The sequence below is a fragment of the Aethalodelphis obliquidens genome, unplaced genomic scaffold (assembly GCF_003676395.1).
Source record: "Aethalodelphis obliquidens isolate GAN/ISIS:26980383/991018 unplaced genomic scaffold, ASM367639v1 scaffold99, whole genome shotgun sequence".
In the NCBI taxonomy this organism is placed as follows: domain Eukaryota; kingdom Metazoa; phylum Chordata; class Mammalia; order Artiodactyla; family Delphinidae; genus Aethalodelphis; species Aethalodelphis obliquidens.
The window spans coordinates 174935-190534 of record NW_020838043.1 but is presented as its reverse complement, the minus strand read 5'-3'; positions in this window follow the sequence as shown (position 1 = coordinate 190534).

Sequence of the window (15600 nt, the reverse complement as noted above, 5' to 3'; positions counted from 1 at the left end):
TTGATATACTGTATAAAGTTGTGCATAAACTAAATTTCAGTGAGAGAAATCTTATTTTAAACACACTTAAAATAAGTTAGTGTTTTCTCTGATTAATTCTATGTAAAGAAATAAATCCTTCTTTATGAATAATCATCCCCAAACACCTGCTAACATATTTTACAAGTTCTTTGTTAATATATCTCATTATTTTAATGTAGAATATATCTGTATTTTCACTTTACACATGACTCTAAGTATATCTATTATGTCTAAGTCAAGAAAGGGAAACTAACAACCATGATAGGGGGAGTACCTAGGCTAGCAGGAGCAGGAGGTGGCTACCAGCAGCAGGGCTGCAAGGGCAAAGGGAGAGATCCATTACCTAGAACCCAGGAAGATCAGTGGTTGTACAGAAGGGCCACCCTGTTCCCTTTAATACAGAAATATAGTCACTTCCCTCCCACTGGTCAAATCTCACCCCAACTGATGACATCCACAGAGGTCAGACTCCTAAAGCACAAAGCAGGGTAGAGAAGCATGGAGATGGAATTTGCGGGACCACAAAAAGAATACCAGGCATGGCGGAAGGTGCAGGTAGTATACAGGAAATAAGGTAAAGGAAAATTCACTTACTGAATGTTGAGACCACTAATCTTCTCCCCGCCAACAACTCCAGAATATCAGCAGCCAGAGTCTGATGCTCCAGTCAGGAGATTGGATGGGTCAACTCTGGGGAATGAAGATGAAATAAAAAGCTAGATTAAAAATTTGGAAGGCAAAATTGAGAAAATTTCCCCAAATGTAAAGCAATAAAGGGGAATGAAAAATGAGAGAAAAAGAAAAGAAAAGTAGAAGATCAAGCTAAGAGTTCCAACATACAACATAATTAACAGTAATAAGTTCCAGAAAGAAAACGTAGGAGAGAAAAATCATCAAAAAATAAAATTCAGGAGAACTTTCCAAATGGATTTCCAGATTGAAAGGACTCACCAACTACCAGCACAATAGATTACATCAGGCTCTCACCAAAGGAATATTACAGTGGAATTTAAGAACACCAGGAGAGGGAATTCCCTGGTGGTCCAGTGGTTAGAACTCTGCACTTTCACTGCCGAGGGCCCAGGTTCAATCCCTGGTCCCTGCTTGGGGAATTAAGATCCCACAAGTCATGTAGTGCAGCCAAAAAAAAACAAAAGAACACCAGGAGAAAGTGAATATACTATTTCCAGAGGGGGGAGGGGGGTTAACCACATCACATACAAAGGATCAGAAATTGGACCACTTCTGACTTCTTACAATCAACACAAGAAGCTAGAAGGCAATGGAGCAATGCCTCCAAAACGTTTGGGAACATGATATCCAACCTATAATTCTATACTCAGTCAAACTATCATATAAAAACTTTTTCGGGTAAGATCTTGAAAATTTATCTCCTAGCATCTCTTTTTCGTTTAGCTACTGAAACATGTGTTGTACCAAAATGGATGGTGTAAACCAGAACAGAGGAGGAAACAGAATGTAGGAAATACAGACCTCAGAGACAAAGGTATGCCTAACGATTCATATGCACCAGGCATGGAAAGTAACCAGTCCAATTTAGAACTTAACAAAACAGCACATGTGTTAGAATACATTAAGGGGTGATTTAGATAATTTGAGAAAGGAGCTGAATTAGTGACAAGTACATGAAAAATAAGTAACCACAACACAAAGCAATTATTTATTAGGTTCAGGGAAAAATAATTTGCAAAAAAGCAAAAACACACCTCACAATATATTATATAATATAGTTATATCATAGGTTACATTAGTGCAGTCTTCAATGTTTACGATAGTGTAACCGTGTAAACATTATCCATAATTGATGTAACCTATGATATAACTATATTGCGAGGACAGACTGACAGCAAGTATGAATGTGTATGGATGGAGAGAAAGCTAAATTGCTATTTTCCTTTCTGAGATGTCAATATATTAACACCTTGAAAATCAAGAAGTAGAAATGAAAAAATGCTATTAAGAGAAATGGAAAGCTGGGTGGTGGTGGTGGGATGAACTGGGAGACTGGGATTGACATATATACACTAATATGTATAAAATAGATAACTAATAAGAACCTACTGCATAAAAAGTAATGAAATTGAAACTGTGAATAAAAATCTTCCAACAAACAAAAGTCCAGGACCAGATGGCTTCACAGGTGAATTCTATCAAACATTTAGAGAAGAGCTAAGACCCATCCTTCTCAAACTCTTCCAAAAAATTGCAGAGGAAGGAAAACTCCCAAACTCATTCTATGAAGCCAGCATCACCCTGATACCAAAACCAGACAAAGATACTACAAAAAAAGAAAATTACAGACCAATATCACTTATGAATATAAGTGCGAAACTCCTCAACACAATACTAGCAAACAGAATCCAACAACACATTAAAAGGATCATACACCATGACCAAGTGGGATTTATCCCAGAGATGCAAGGATTCTTCAATATATGCAAATCAATGTGATACACCATATTAACAAATTGAAGAAGAAAAGCCATATGATCATCTCAATAGACGCAGAAAAAACTTTTGACAAAATTCAACACCCATTTATGATAAAAACTCTCCAGAAAGTGAGCACAAGGGGAACCTACTTCAACATAATAAAGGCCATATACGACAAACGCACAGCAAACATCATACTCAATGGTGAAAAACTGAAAGCATTTCTTCAAAGATAAGGAACAAGACAAGGATGTCCACTGTCACCACTATTATTCAACATGGTTCTGGAAGTGCTAGCCATGGCAATCAGAGAAGAAAAAGAAATAAAAGGAATACAAATTGGAAAAGAAGAAGTAAAACTGTCACTGCCTGCAGATGACATGATACTATACATAGAGAATCCTAAAGATGCCACCAGAAAACTACTAGAGCTAATCTATGAATTTGGTAAAGTTGAAGGATACAAAATTAATGCACAGAAATCTCTTGCATTCCTATACTCTAATGATGAAAAATCTGAAAGAGAAATTAAGGAAACACTCCCATTTACCACTGCAACAAAAAGAATAAAATACCTATGAATAAACCTACCTAAGGAGACAAAAGACCTGTATGCAGAAAACTATAAGACAGTGATGAAAGAAATTAAAGATGATACTAACAGATGGAGACATATACCAGGTTCTTGGATTGGAAGAATCAATATTGTGAAAATGACTATACTACCCAAAGCAATCTACAGATTCAAAGCAATACCTATCAAATTACCAATGGCAATTTTCACAGAACTAAGACAAAAAATCTTAAAATTTGTATGGAAACACAAAAGACCCCAAATAGCCAAAGCAGTCTTGAGGGAAAAAAATGGAGCTGGAGGAATCAGACTCCCGGACTTCAGACTATACTACAAAGCTACAGTAATCAAGACAATATGGTACTGGCACAAAAACAGAAATATAGTCAACAGAACAGGATAGAAAGCCCAGAGATAAACCCATGCACCTACAGTCAACTAATCTATGACAAAGGAGCCAAGGATATACAATGGAGAAAAGACAGTCTCTTCAATAAGTGGTGCTGGGAAAACTGGATAGCTACATGTAAAAGAATGAAATTAGAACACTCCCTAACACCATACACAAAAATAAACTCAAAATGGATTAAAGACCTAAATGTAAGGCCAGACACTATCAAACTCTTAGAGGAAAACATAGGCAGAACACTCTATGACATAAGTCATAGCAAGATATTTTTTGATACACCTCCTAGAGTAATGGAGATAAAAACAAAAATAAACAAATGGGATCTAATGAAACTTCAAACCTTTTGCACAGCAAAGGAAACCATAAACAATACGAAAAGACAACCCTCAGAATGGGAGAAAACATTTGCAAATGAATCAATGGACAAAGGAGTAATCTCCAAAATATATAAACAGCTCATGCAGCTCAATATTAAAAAAGCAAACAACCCAATCCAAAAATGAGCAGAAGACCTAAATAGACGTTTCTCCAAAGAAAACATACAGATGGCCAAGAAGCACATGAAAAGCTGCTCGACATCACTAATTATTAGAGAAATGCAAATCAAAGCTACAATGAGGTATCACCTCACACCAGTTAGAATGGGCATCATCAGAAAATCTACAAACAACAAATGCTGGAGAGGGTGTGGAGAAAAGGGAACCCTCTTGCACTGTTGGTGGGAATGTAAATTGATACAGTCACTATGGAGAACAGTATGGAGGTTCCTTAAAGAAATAAAAATAGAATTATCATATGACTCAGCAATCCCACTACTGGGCATATACCCAGAGAAAAACATAGTTCAAAAAGACACACGCACCCCAATGTTCATGCAGCACTGCTTACAATAGCCAGGTCATGGAAGCAACCTAAATGCCCATCGACAGACGAATGGATAAAGATGATGTGGTACATATATAAAATGGAATATTACTCAGCCATAAAAAGGAATGAAATTGGGTCATTTGTAGAGACGTGGATGGATCTAGAGACAGTCATACAGAGTGAAGTAAGTCAGAAAGAGAAGAACAAATACCATATATTAACACATATATGTGGAACCCAGAAAATGGTACAGATGAACCGGTTTGCAGAGCAGAAATTGAGACACAGAAGTAGAGAAAAAAACGTATGGACACCAAGGGGGGAAAGCGGCAGGGGGTGGGGGTTGTAGTGTGATGAATTGGGAGATTGGGATTGACATGTATACAGTGATGTGTATAAAATGGATGACTAATAAGAAAAATAAATAAATAACATTAAAAATAAATAAATAATAAAATAAAATTCCAAAAAAAGAGAGAGAAATGAAGATAAATACCCCAAAATACAGCTAAAAGATTAGTGCATTTCTCTGTAATAATTTGTACAGAATTAATGCATGGAAATATATTTCTGCATTCAAAATTTTAATGACAGTTTTAAAATATATTGAAAAGTAGAAAAATAATTTTCAAAATTTAAAGGTTAAATACTATAAAGAATGTGCTTCTGTCATTTTTGAGATATGGCATCTCACAAGTTACAGCATGTGATTCTTTCTCTTTTTTTTTTTTGCGGTACGTGGGCCTTTCATCGTTGTGGCCTCTCCTGTCGCGGAGCACAGGATCCGGACGCGCAGGCTCAGCGGCCATGGCTCACGGGCCCGGCCGCTCCGCGGCATGTGGGATTTTCCCAGACCGGGGCACGAACCCGTGTCCCCTGCATTGGCAGGCGGACTCTCAACCACTGCGCCACCAGGGAAGCCCTATCTTTCTCTTAATGATTATTTTTTAATACGCTTACCTGAAAGGGGAAATGTTTGTTATTCTTGTTGTTTAATGAAACAAAATTAGAGTAAATGATTCTTCTTGTTATTTTGTTTAATAAAACATACATACAAAACCTAGAAGCATCTTTGAGAATTTCTACAATTTGTTTCATACTGATTAATCTCTATATCATGCTTATATTGTCATGATTGAAACTCCTTTTGAAAATAGGTATAATCCCTACTGATATGTTGAAATTTTGAAATAACTGAAACTCTTTGCTATATAACAGATGAAAATTATAAATCTTATTTTCTAAGATGAACATTCTTTATCAAGATTCTGATGACCAAGTTCTAATAATGACATTTTCTCCAGGACAACGTGAATACTGTACTTTAGAATGCTTAAGTTATGTTGCTTCAGTATACCAACACTGTAGCACATCAACAATGTGATTTTTCTCCTCCACTTTGTATAATGCCTTTTAAAATCTACGATAGGTAACAATTATAAAGAGAAAGAGGGGGGCCGTGCAATGGTGATGATCTCCTAATTTTCCAGATTAGTTTTCGAAGGAGTAGCACAGACCATTTTCAAATAAAATATTGATCCATTTGCATTACTGGCCCTATGGGATAGTTTTATGGTTTTAGTATATGTCTCAGTCCTATCTAGTTATTTTAGAGTGTTAAGGCACACTGTATAATAAAACAGATACTGATACCTAAATAAAATTTTTTTAATTAAAGAATTTAAAAAAATAAATAAATCTATGATAGGAAAAATTTATCTTACCCATTTCAACATTCTCCTAATTAGGAAAAAAGAAATGGATGATGACTGCATATTTAGTTTAGTGAGTAGATATACAATGAGAAGTATGCTAATAAAATACAAAGATTTACCTACAATTCGTTTGCATAGTAATTTGAAAAGAATCTATATCCTGTAACTGCTTACATTATGCAAAACCGATAGGAGAACCAATGTGGTAAAACATCATTATAAATTCCTAATTTTTAGAGTGAAAAATAGTAGTATCAGGCTCTTTGATGCATATTTAATCCTGAAATATCTCATATGTAAGTTTTAGCTAACGCTGATATTCAAAATGATGATGATACTGTATTTGTGTGTGGAAATATAAGATCAGTTGATCTTGTACCTCATTTATTTTCAGTTTCAATGCATTATTTCCAATGTTTGTCATCCAATCCCAACCTGGTTTCTTAAAAAAAAACAGAACAAATGAGGAGATGGAATCAGTAATAAAAAATCTCCCAACAAAGAAATGTCCGGGTCCAGATGACTTCACTGGTAAATTCTACCAATTATTTAAAGAAGAATTAATACCAATCCTTCTTGAACTCTTCCAAAATTTGAAAAGGAGGGATAATCCTTCCAAACTCATTGTATGAGGCCACCATTACCTTGATACCAAATTTAGAAAAGGATACTACAAGAAAAGAAAATTATAGGCCAATATTCCTGATGAACATGGCTGCAAAAATCTTCAACAAAATATTAGCAAACCAAATTCAACAGTTTATCAAAGGATCATAAAACCAAGATAAAGTGAGGTTTATCCCTAAGATGCAACGAGGGTTCAACATATGCAAATCAATCAATGTAATACACTACATTAAGAAAATGAAGGGTAAAAACCATATCATCATCTCATTAGGTGCATAAAAAGCATTTGACAAAATTCACCATTCATTCATTATAAAAACTCTCAACAAATTAGGTATAGAAGAAATATACCTCAACAGAATAAAGGCTATATGTGACAAGTCCACAGCTAACATCATACTTAACAGTGAAAAGCTGAAAACTTTTACTGTAAGATCAGGAACAAGACAAGTATCTCCACCATTACCATTTCTATTCAACATAGTACTGGAAGTCCTAGCCAGAGTATTAGGCAAGAAAAAAATAAAAGGCATCCAAATCAGAAAGGCAGAAGTAAGATTGTTGGTGTTTGCAGATGACATGATCTTTTACAAAGAAAACCCTAAAAAGTCTATCAAAGACTGTTAGAACTTAATAAACTTAATAAGATAATAATAGAACTTAATAATAATAGAACTTAATAAACAAATTTAGTAGGATACAATACTAACATGCAGAAACCAATTATGTTTCTATACACTAACGGTGAGCTATCCAAAAAAGACATGAATAAAACAACCTCATTTACAATAGCATAAAAACAATACAATATTTAGGAATAAACTTAACCAAGGGAGTGAAAGATCTGTACAAGATCTGTTCTGTAAATGGCAAATTTTCATTTTTTATGGCCGAGTAGTATTCCATTGTGTGTGTGTATACATATACATACACCACATCTTTATCCATTCATCTGTTGATGGACACTTGGGTTGCTTCCATATCTTGGCTATTGTTTTTTTTAATTAATTTTTATTGGAGTATAGTTGGTTTACAATGTTATTTTCATTTCCATTGTACAGCAAAATGGATTAGCTATACGTATACATATATCCCCTCTTTTTTGGATTTCCGTCCCATTTAGGTCTCCACAGAGCACTGAGTAGAGTTCCCTGAGCTATACAGTAGGTTCTCATCATATCTTAGCTATTGTAAGTAATACTGCTATGAACACTGGGATGCATGAATCTTTTCAAATTACCGTTTTAGGTTTTTTTGTTTGTTTGTTTTGGATATATACCCAGGAATGGAATTGTGGGATCATATGGTAACTCTATTTTTAGTTTTTTGAGGAACCTCCATACTGTTTTCCACAGTGGCTGCACCAATTTACATTCCCACCAACAGTGTATGAAGGTTCCTTTTTCTCCACATCTTTGCCAACATTTGTTATTTGTGTTCTTTTTGATGACAACCATTCTGACAGGTGTGAGGTGATATCTCAATATGGTTTTGATTTGCATTTACCTGAAATAAACTTTTTTTTATTTGCAAAGAGATATCATAGACAAAGGAGACAGAGACTCTAAAAATCTTAGAACTATCTTACATATATTGCATATATTACGTGTGCATTATACAGGGCATTTAGTTAAATTCATGGTGATTGGTAATTTGAACTCTATTCAAAAGTCATTATAATTGGCTCTAAAATGTATTGTTACTTTGAGTCTATTTGTAATTTTTCTCACCCTGATATCATCATGCGGTAAGGAATAACTTTCTACTTAAACTCTGATTCTAGAGCAGTAGTTGTTCTTTATAAAACTTATTGACAAGATTATCTAAATGATAGATACAATTGTTCAATGAGCATTTTTGTTTCTAATTCATTTTAGTTCTGTCTTTTAAAAGTAAAGATAGACATGTAGATTGAGAACTGTTCAAAAGACGTTGTTTCCTTCCTTTATATAATTTACAACCTTTTCATTACACACCCAACATTTTTATCACTCATGTGCTATGCTCCAAGCATTTTGGTAAGAGGCCCTTCATGAATAAAATGTAGCAATGTCTGTAAAATTTGTAAGAAGTATACCTCAGGCATACTTGAAATAGAGCACATTTTTGACACTTCACACCAGTAATGATTCATACTCTAGGGCCCTTTTTTCAATCTTATACATCAGAAAGCTAGAAAACCTCTACAATCAGGATGGGTAAATTTCCCAAGCCTGTGTGCCATGTTTCCAAAAGAAGTGGGCTAGGGCTGTTCCCTCTCCACACACGACATTTTCAAAAATTCATGTCAACTAATGGCCCCTCAGGCAAACACCTGCTGTCCTTTAGTGATGCTATGACATGGCCTAAGAGTTCTCACACGTGTCACTGTCACTCAGTCACATTACTAGCAGTGCCAAAGGGAGAAGAAATGCTTGGCTTTAAATTAATCCTAGCGTTTTTTATAATCTCCTAAAGGATAACAATACAGGTTTGCAAAATAAACTATCATTGCAAGAAATGTGTTTTTGGGGACTTCCCTGGCCGTCCAGTGGTTAAGACTCTGTGCTTCCACTGCAGGGGGCACGGATTCGATCCATGGTCGGGGAACTATGATCCTGCATGCACACGGCACAGCCAAAAAAAAAGTGCTTTAATGTGAAAACGAACTATAACATTATCATCTATCTCAAACTGAACATTAATTGGGCCAAAATGAATATGTGAAGTATTTCTTAAACATCTTCCCCCATGCCTAATGATTTTTCCAAAATTCCATGTTTTCTGTTACCTTAATTTATAGTTCAAAACTGACCTCCAAAGCATCACAAATACTATACCATATATTGAAATACAGCTGCTTTTGCTGAACACACTGATAACCCACCCCAGCTGCAGAAACTATCTCACTTATTTTCAGTCTTATCTTGCTTAAATACTCTCTCTAGCCTTTCTTTCATTCACTCAAAAAAATTATTGTACACTTACTTTATGCTTGGCAGTGGGAATACAATATTTTTAAAAAATTTTTCTAAGCTCAAGGGAGTTTAGAATCTAGTGCAAAAAAAAAAAAGAGTAGTTACCACATAATTATAATGCAGAGTGGTAATATCACAAAATAGCAATAAAATATTTCAATAATGAGGGGCTCTGGTCCCAGCCTTTGGAAGTTAGTAAAGACTCCAATAGCAAGTATCATTCAAACTGAGTCTGAAAGAATTAGTCAAGTCTTCAGGGAAGGGATTTGGGGAAGGGAGTTCCAGAAAAGGGAGTAGTATGTACATGAGCCCAGAAGCAAAAAATAACAGTTTGGGTAACTTTCAGTACCTGAGGATAGCTAGAGCTTAAAGCATCAGGAGCAAAGCAATAAGAGACAAAGATGGAAGTCTGAGGACACTTGTCATGCTAGGGAGTGTGGGATTCTTGTGGAGAGAAATCGAGAGTCTTGAACTACTTTCAGCAAAAGGACATATGATCATTGTGGCTGCCTGTTGGAGAACTGTTTAAAGGGGTCAATATAGGGGTAGAGGAAAAAGTTCAGAGGGCTTTGATGGTGGTTTCAACTAAGGTGGTGGCAGTAAAGAATAAAAAGAAGGGGATGACTGCATTTAATAGGTATGTGACACACAGAAGCATTAGTTTTTAGTGGGTTTTCGTGGTTTGTTGGATGTGAATAGTAATTGAGAGGGAGAAGTTAAGGATGACCTTGGGTTATTTCACAGAAACCTTCATGTTCAAGGTGAGTTGACCAAAAGGTGGTTGGATATATAAGTCTGGAGCTCAAGATAAAGAATTGGGTTGCAAAGTAGGAGTGATCTGGTTTCCATTCTACCTCTCTGGCTGCTGCTTTTCTGAAATTATTTTATTGGACACACAGCTGTACATCATATTTCCCATGCCTCCATCACAGACATTATTCTCTTTCACTTCACACACTCTCTCCTGGTGATTTCATGCATGCACTCAGTTTTAACTACCAACCATGTCTTTGGATTCTCCACAGAAGCAATTTGTTTGGGAGGTGATCCTGGTAAACATCAACAGAGTAGCAAAGTGAGACAGGGAAAGGAAAATAGCTCAAAAAGGGTGAATTTTCAAGCAAGTCACCAGTGAGGGTAACTGGATTTAAAGCCCACTGGGTGACTCTGAGAAACTATGTAGAGGACATGCCTCAGAGATATCCAGCTTGAGAGGTGAGGGAGCTTAGGTATTTACACACCAATTCCCAGCAGTCATTGGTCAAGGGCTGCTGGTTTGGCTCTTCTAGTTTGCTAGGAACATGGATACATAAATAGAGCATTCTCTGAACACTAGGAAAAATCTTTAGTCATAAAAATACAATTGGAAGTCTGCACTACAATATTAAGGTCCAAGGACACATGGGCAGGACACCTATAGAATCTGCTCAAACATATGTGAAGTGATGGCCAAATCTATCACTTTAACAGAAGTACAATATTGAATAGCTGAGTTCCATTGTGAGGCCATAAATTGTCATTTAAAATCTCTTTGTCATTTAAAAGCTCTTCATCAAAGGGACCGAGAAAAGAGAACTAAGAGCCAAGATATCGTACCAAACAAACACAAGAGAATCAGAGAAGGTGAAAACAAAGATTAAGCATTCAGAGTGCAGTAAATGGCTAGAGCCTTGCCACTCAAAGTAAGTTCTCATGACGAGTAACATCATAATCTCCTGAGAAAATGTTAGAAATGCAGACCAACTGAGTTAGAATCCACAGAATCAAGATGCCCAGTTATTACATATTCACATTAAAATTTGAGAAATTCTTTTCTCTTTTCTTTAGAGCTTGGATCACCATAATGAAGGCTTTTTCAATGCACTCATAGCTTATATTTGGGTAGGCATCCATGTTCACTGTATGCATGCTTTAAGCCTTTTAATTAGCCCCTAAGTCTACTAAACTGCCTAAGCCAAAAATCTAGAGTCCTCTCTCTATTCACTCCCCAGTGAATATCTTTATGACTCTCTGCCGATACCATAGGTCAAACCTATATCCTTTCTAAAAGGTTAATGTAATACTCTTTCCATTGGTCTGATTAATTCCTGGGTCTTCCCACTCCAATTTATCCTCCAAAATGACACAGAGCAACTTTTAAAGTACAAATTACCATACCATTTCCTCACATGAGTAACACAGTGGTTGTCTATCAACTTCAGGTCAAATCCTAACCACTTAGTCTATCACCATGTGATAGTCCATGACCTGGTACCCACTTAACTTCTTGCAAATATACTGGCCTAATATAGTTACTATTATTTGAGCATTAAATTTAGTGAACTTCCTGTCAATCAAGGCATGAAGGACATGAGGGTTACATAATCATCATCTTTAAAAATTTGGTGCTTTAAATTTTCCTTTTCTGTCACAGATATACAAGCAGGTATTCCATACTACAAAACTACAGTAATCAAGACAGTATGGTACTGGCACAAAAACAGAAATATAGATCAATGGTACAGGATAGAAAGCTCAGAGATAAACCCATGCACCTATGGTCACCTAATGTATGACAAAGGAGGCTAGAATATACAGTGGAGCAAAGACAGTCTCTTCAATAAGAGTTGGGAAAGAGTTGGTGTTGGGAAAACTGGACAGCTACATGTAAAAGAATGAAATTAGAACACTCCCTAACACCATACACAAAAATAAACTCAAAATGGATTAAATACCTAAATGTAAGGCCAGACACTATGAAATTCTTAGAGGGAAACATAGGAAAAACACTCTTTGACATAAATACAGCAAGATCTTGTTTGACCCACCTCCTAGAGTAATGAAAATTAAAACAAAAATAAACAAATGGGACCTAATGAAACTTAAAAGCTTTTGCACAGCAAAGGAAACCATAAACAAGACGAAAAGACAACTCTCAGAATGGGAGAAAATATTTGCAAATAAAGCAACTGACAAAGGATTAATCTCCAAAATTTATAAGCAGCTCATGCCGCTCAATAACAAAAAAACAAACAACCCAATCCAAAAATGGTCAGAAGACCTAAATAGACGTTTCTCCAAAGAAGACATACAGATGGCCAAGAGGCACATGAAAAGATGCTCAACATCACTAATCATTAGAGAAATGCAAATCAAGACTACAATGAGATATCACCTCACACCGGTCAGAATGGCCATCATCAAAAAAATCTACAAACAATAAATGCTGGAGAGGGTGTGGAGAAAAGGGGACGCTCTCGCACTTTTGGTGGGAATGTAAATTGATACAGTCACTATGGAGCAGTATGGAGGTTCCTTAAAAAACTAAATGTAGAACTACCATATGACCCAGCAATCCCACTACTGGGCATATACCCAGAGAAAACCATAATTCAAAAAGACACATGTACCCCAGTGTTCACTGCAGCACAATTTGCAATAGCCAGGACACGGAAACAACCTAAGCGTCCACTGACAGAGGAATGGATAAAGATGTGGTACATATATACAATGGAATATTACTCAGCCATAAAAAGGAATGAAATTGGGTCATTTGTAGAGACGTGGATGGACAAAGAGTCTGTTATACAGAGTGAAGTAAGTCAGAAAGAGAAAAACAAATATCATATATTAACACATATATGTTCAATCTAGAAAAATGGTACAGATGAACCTATTTGCAGGGCAGGAATAGAGACTCAGAGGTAGAGAACTGACATGTGGACACAGTGGGGGAAGGGGAGGGTAGGACGAATTGGGAGATTAGGACTGACAAATATACACTACCATGTGTAATACAGATAGCTAGTGGGAACCTTCTGTATAGCACAGGGAGCTCAGCTTGGTGCTCTGTGATAACCTAGATGCATGAGAGGGAAGCCCTAGAGGGAGGGGATATATGTATACATATAGCTGATTCACTTGTACAGCAGGAACTAACACAACATTGTAAAGCAACTATACTCCAATTAAAAAAAGAAAAAGATATTCTCATCCTAAAAATAAATAAATATAGATAGATAGATAGATAGAAAAATAACTAAATAAATAAAACCAGGTATTCCATAGAAGGCCCTCTCCCGCCAAGTATGATGCTTTTTGGATTATTTCCAGGTTCTAGCCTATAAATTACTTGAAGCATTGTACTCCTCTACTGAAAACCCAAAGTGTTATGTTTAAGACCTGTCCTGGAGTTCCACACATCCTTCACCTGGGATACAGAAAACAGTTGCCCTTATTCTTGAACACTGAGGTCATAAATCTTTCCTGTCACCTACCACACCTAACCGCAGCTAGGGGAACTTCGTCCTAGGCAGGGGTCATGAGAATCCTTTCCAAACAGGAGGACAAATCAGGCAACTATCACATTATGATAGATTTTTTAAGGGATAAATATATTACTGGTATTAACGTTGAATGACTTCATTACTAGGGCCGTAACATAAGGGGAATCAAACTATATTATGAACAATGTCTTTAAGAGTATTTACAATAATAAAAGTATCTTCATATTTTAGTTTTATGAATGATCTATCAACGTTAAGGGTGTGATAAATTTCAACCTCAAACAAAAAAACCTGGAATTGGAATCAGAAAGTTTGGTTTGCATTCCGGATTGCAGTTTGTTGCCAGCAGGAACCAGAGTCAGTCTACTAATGTCAGTTTCCTCACATATAAATATGGATAATAATACTTAGTCTAAATGTTGGTATGAGACTTGAATTAGCCATCAGATGTGAAAGCATCTAGAACAGTACCCAACAAACAATAAATACAAAATAATTATTACTCTTCTCTTTGCATTCCTCAAGTATCAAATATCCATCATCACGGGTATTTTTCAGGGGTAAAGTTAATTCCCATGATAAATTCACCATTTAGCAAAACAAACAAAGACAAAAAGCACAGGACTCTGCAATGTCTAGAACTAGCAATATGGCTGATGTAAAACTGCTCTTGCAATAACAGCTAGCAATGCTCATCAAATATGAAACATTTCTATACTAACAACAATCTTCTGATAAAATAAAGAAAAAATCCCATTCACAACAGCATTTTGAAAATTGGGAATAATTTTAACCAAAGAGGTGAAAGATCTGTACACTGAAAACTACAAGGCTTTAATGAAAGAAACTGAAGACACAAATGTAAAGACATCCTGTGTTCCTAGATCGTAAGAACTAATATTGTTAAAATGTCCATACTACCCAAAGCCATCTAGAGTTTTAATGCCTATGAAAATTCCAATGATATTTTTTAACAGAAACAGAAAAAAACAGTCCTAAAATTCAAATGACCTCAAATAGCCACAGCAATCTTGAGAAAGAAAAAAGCAAGAGACATCACAACTTCTGATTTCAAACTATACTACAAAGATGTAGTAATAAAAACATTATGGTACTGGCATTAGACACATAGACCAAGGGAACAGAATCAAGAGCCTAGAAATAAACCTTCACAGATACCATCAACTAACATTTGACAAAGGAACAAAGAACAACGGGGAAATGATAGTCTCTTAAATGAACGGATGTGAGAAAGCTGGATAATCCACACAGAAGAATGGAACTGAACCCCTATCTTATACCACTGACAAAAATTAACTCAAAATGGATTAAAGACTTAAACCTGAGACCTGGAACCACAAAACTCCTATAAGAAAACATAGGGGAAAAACTCCTTGTCACTGGTCTTGGCAATAATTTTTTGGATATGACACCAAAAGCAGAAGCAACCAAAGCAAAAATCAAGAAGTGGGACTTGATCAAACTGAAAAACTTCTACACAGCAAAACAATCAACAAAATGAAAAGGCCACCTATAGGATAGGAGAAAATATTCACAAAGCATATATCTGATAAGGGGTTAATATCCCAAATATTCATACAATAACTCATACAAATCAAAAGCAATAAAAAAATCCTATTTAAAAATGGGCAGAAGAACTGAACAGACATTTTTCCAAAGAAGACATACAACTGATCAACAGGTACTTAAA